Genomic DNA, 4,712 nt, shown 5'->3' with positions numbered 1-4,712 from the left:
TATATATTGACATCACAATGAATTATTTTGTATGAGCGAAAGTGATATGCTATGTGCAAAGGCACAAGTGTTAAGTCACAGAGTATGTTGGTAAAAAGGAGTTAAGTGCATAGAAGAGGATCTATACAAGAAATTTGTGCTACTACTAGATAACATCACCTATTGTTTTCTAATCACTACAACAGTCAAATCCCCTAACCGGGTAAGCTCTAACAACCTTCATTGTTCAAATCCTCTAACCAGGTGATCCATTACTTTGGATTCAAAAATCCTCCATCGAGGTTACTCTTCACAGGGTACTACCTTTTACAGGAAATATCTTTTAACTAAGCTTTGGGATCTTTAATAGGATTTGCTCCTAGCAGAACATTTGTAGACCCTAACCGGCTAGTTATCTATTATTGCAAATAGTTAACTTGTGAGTCTCATCTCACCGTGGTTTTTATCTATTTGAGTTTTCCATGTATAAACAATTGTGTTATGGTGGATGTTTTACTTATTGTGGTTGTTGTTATATCATTTTTTATTGCATTCATATTGTTTAACAAACTTGTTAAGTTTATCTATCGGTCAGTGTTTAAAGTAGTACTATTTTTGGTGTCATTGATTCACCCCGCCCTCTTAGTGCTTTACAAGTCCATCAATTGGTATCAGAGCCTAAATTTCTTAAAGCCTAATTGCTTGAAATAAAACCCTAAAGCTATCATGGGGGATATGAGCTACTTTGAGATGGCTAGTAGGAATGAGCTTGAAACCCTAAGGGTCAAACTGAAAGCTTCTCAAGTCAAAACAAGAGAGCTAACTGAACAACTATTAGAAATATCTAATAATAGTTCTTCAGATGAGGCCAATATTGATGCTTTATCTGAGGAAGTTGAAAAACTAAACAATGAAAATCTAAATCTGAGGAGAGAGATAGAAGGTCTTACCATCCACATGAGTAAGGAACTGGAAGTCAGGAGAACTGTTGAAGATCTCACCAAAGAAAGAGATAATGAGATTGCCAAGATCAAATGGGAGAATGCTACCTTGCATGAGCATTTGAATGCAGAAAGAGAAGAAAAAGAGAACCTACAGCTAGATCTTGAATTAGCATAATCTTTGAGAGAGAACCTATCAAAACATAATAAGGATCTCATCAGACATCTCACTGAAGTGAATGGGAAATTGGAGAAGTTTAACAAAAGTTCTATCTTACTGGAAGAACAAATTCAATCACAAAGGATGAATGGTGATACCTCTGGACTTGGTTTTCACACATCTGAAAAAGGTAAATCCTTTGGTACCAAGAGCAACACTCTTAAGAATAAATCTCCTCCTAAGGTCAAAAAGCCTACCGGTAAGAAGGTCTTTAAACATGTTTGTTTTGTTTGCCATAAACTTGGTCACACTGCAAATGTTTGTAGAGACAAACCTAATAGAAATGAAAGCTACAATGCTAATGCTAGGTATGTGTCCAAGAAATTTGAAGGTCATTGCTTCACATGTAAAATATATGGACATAGATCAGTTGAATGCAGATATGGAGTGAATAATCATGTACCACATATGCATTTAAGACAAAATGGCAACTGGATGAGAAATTTTGACAACTAGGTCAACATGAACTGGCAAAGACCCTACAAAAACCGATTTAGTCCATTTGAGATGGAAAAGGTAACAAATGTCATCTATACCATCTGTAACAACTTTGGTCATGTGGCTATGAATTGCAGAAGAAGAACTAGGAGAGGTAATACAAGACCTTGGAAATCATCTAGTATGGCTTGCTATCACTGTCACAAAGCGAAAAACTTGGCAAAATTTTGTAGATCCAGAAAGAGCAAACTGGTCAACCCTTCTAAAGTTCAGAAAGGAAAGCATAAAGTTAATGTTGAAGAAACCAGAGAAGAAATGAATAGAATATGGAAGAAGAGTGATGACTCACCTAGAGAAGAAATTGTTCCTTCACCAAATGTGGAGAATCCTGCACCGGTGAATTAAGTCTTTTCAATATGGCTAAGGGAAACATAGTGGTAAATTTACCTCCAAACCCCTTGAAATGAATGCGTGGTAAGAGAATCTGAATGCATGAAATATTGATAACTTTTTGTCAATCGGTTATCAACTAGTTTTACATCTATGTATCATTAAGTAGTGTAATTAGGGTTTGTAACCCTAATGAGTGAGCATTTAATGCAGTAGGTAAAAAGGATAAAAGCGAGTTTTCAGTTTGTTATTTTACGCTAAAGCATACGAGAAAATAATGTATGAGTGCTTGCAGAGCTAAGAAAGGATTGTTGGCTGATATTTATCGAAGTTGCATTGTGATTCGACCAATCAAGCTGATTTGAAGGTTGGTGAAGACTAAACTGGTGTGCACTCAATCGGTTAAAGAGGCAGCGTGCGTGAAATAAGGTATTTCTTTGAAAAATCCTGCTTTGAATCTAGTTTATCTGGAATGACATTGTCTTCTAAACAAATAGAGAGATTAATGATTACATCTGAACCTATGGAAGTTGTTGAAGTAGAACAAATTGTGTCTTATAATGCTTTATCACAAGTTCCTAGTGGTATTATAGTGAAAGGAGATTTGTCCAGCTACATTGATTGCAAGATTGAGGATTTAGTATCATTGTCGATATATTCTTAGTTAAAATCTCTTTGCGATGAAAACAGAAAGATTCAAACAAAATATATTAGGGTTTATGAAAATGGTTTTCATAACGCAACTTACTTTCTTGAAGATTTTGAAGAACATACCCAAATTATTTTGAGTCAAGTTCATGGAGAAAACATGTATTTAGAAAGGACTCATACTATAACCAAGGAAGCTATTCAAGTTGTAACTATTTTTTACTCAATCGATGAAGTACCTGTGCTGAGGCATATTTCAAAAGAGACAGTATACACTCTAATTGGATCAACATCTGATAAGGATTCTTTTTCTGTCAATAACATCAGGGACCCAACAGTAAAATTGGCAGCTATGGTTATAAGCTACCAGGTATTCTATTCTAGTAGATTAAATAGTGTTCCATCAGCAGCAGTGCATACTGCTTACAAGATGATAGCTGATAATGCTGATTATGACCTATGTGAGGCCATAAGGAGCCATTTATTGTTAAATCTTCAGTCTATCAAGAAGGACAACAGTCTAAAATTTAAATTTGGACAGTTATTGATTAGGCTATTCTTTTATTTCTAGAATTTCCTACCGGGAATAGGTGATCTAGAATGGTGTAAAAGGATCTACCGCCATCTACCTAGATTAAGAATAATATCAAGGTTGTGGAGAACACCTTTTCTGCTACAATGAACAAATACTTCAATGAATTTCAGAAAAAAATGAGCATGAGAGTAATATTGCCTGAGGATGTGGTAAAACATTTTGCTAAGGACATTGTTTTCACAGTTACCACTGATTTTTGTTTAATGGAGGCAATTGAGCCTAGAGAAGAAGAAATGGAAGATATGAGTTATGAGGTCAACTATGACTTAATGATTGGTTATAATAATAACCTGTTGGCATCTCCAAAGGATAAAAAGAAGGTAAAATTGAATATTGTTGAAGATTAGACTGCACAAGTTGGAACCAGTATTGTTCCTACCACGAGTGGTAAAGGTAAGAAAAATAAGGTTGATCAAGCACCTTCGGTGATGAAAAATAAAAGAGTGACACGAAGTTTCCAAACCAAAAAGGAACCGACACCCAAAGTTTATACAAAGAAGGAGAATGCATCTAAGAAAAGAGGTCGGAAACTAATTCTCCAAGAAGAATATGAATGTATTGACATTGAGGAAGAACTCAAGAAAATGAAAGAAATCGGTAGAGCAACAAAGCAAGTGAAGGAAGTTTCAAAGGCAACTGTGCCTTTTGATATCTCAACTTACAAGCCCGAGACTACCTTTGAGAGGACAGTAAAGACATTAGGGAGAAACAGATTTGATAATGTCAAAGAACATTTTGATTCTTTCACTAAAGATGAAAAGGAGAAAATCATTCAATAGGTAATTAATTATTTGTGTCATTCCAATAGAATACCACATGATCTTGAAAAGGATATCTCTAATTCCTTGTATACTATTCTTTTGAATAAATGAGAGGAAGCAATAAAGAAAGAAAAAGGAATCATAGATGATGTATTTGTACAATATTTTCCTGAGTTGTCAAAGGATGAGTTGAATAAATGGGTTGATAAGTATAAATTTCATTTTGCTTACAAAACAAGAAGATTGAAGTTGATCAATGGAAAAGTGCAACCTGTTGAGACTGAGACTCCTCAGATTGCTTGTAATATCAAACACATGGAAGATCTTATACATTCTTCTAAGGATGAGAAAGATATTGTTGATCGACCTGAGTGGATGAAGAATAAATTGTGCAAGCTGATGTGGTCTATCCTGTCAAGAAGAAGGATGACACTATTATCCAAGTTGTTGATGATATTCATGATACAATTGATCTATCTGGAGACATCATTGTACCAGTAGCCACCTGAAATCACTGACTTACAGGTTACTTCAGTTGAGAAACCGACAACTCAACAAAGAGTGGATATTCCACTAGAAAAGAAACAAACTGAGAAACCCCAATCCCCATTGATTTCATAGAACATTCAGAAGGAATATAGGAAAATAAGAAAAGACAAGAGAAAGCAATTGTTAAGGTAACACCTTCTAAGCCAGCAAAAACATTAGTCATTCAGTAGACTGATGAAGATGATGATGAC

The sequence above is a fragment of the Cryptomeria japonica genome, chromosome 4 (genome assembly GCF_030272615.1).
Source record: "Cryptomeria japonica chromosome 4, Sugi_1.0, whole genome shotgun sequence".
In the NCBI taxonomy this organism is placed as follows: Eukaryota; Viridiplantae; Streptophyta; class Pinopsida; order Cupressales; family Cupressaceae; genus Cryptomeria; species Cryptomeria japonica.
This window is presented reverse-complemented; position numbering follows the sequence as displayed.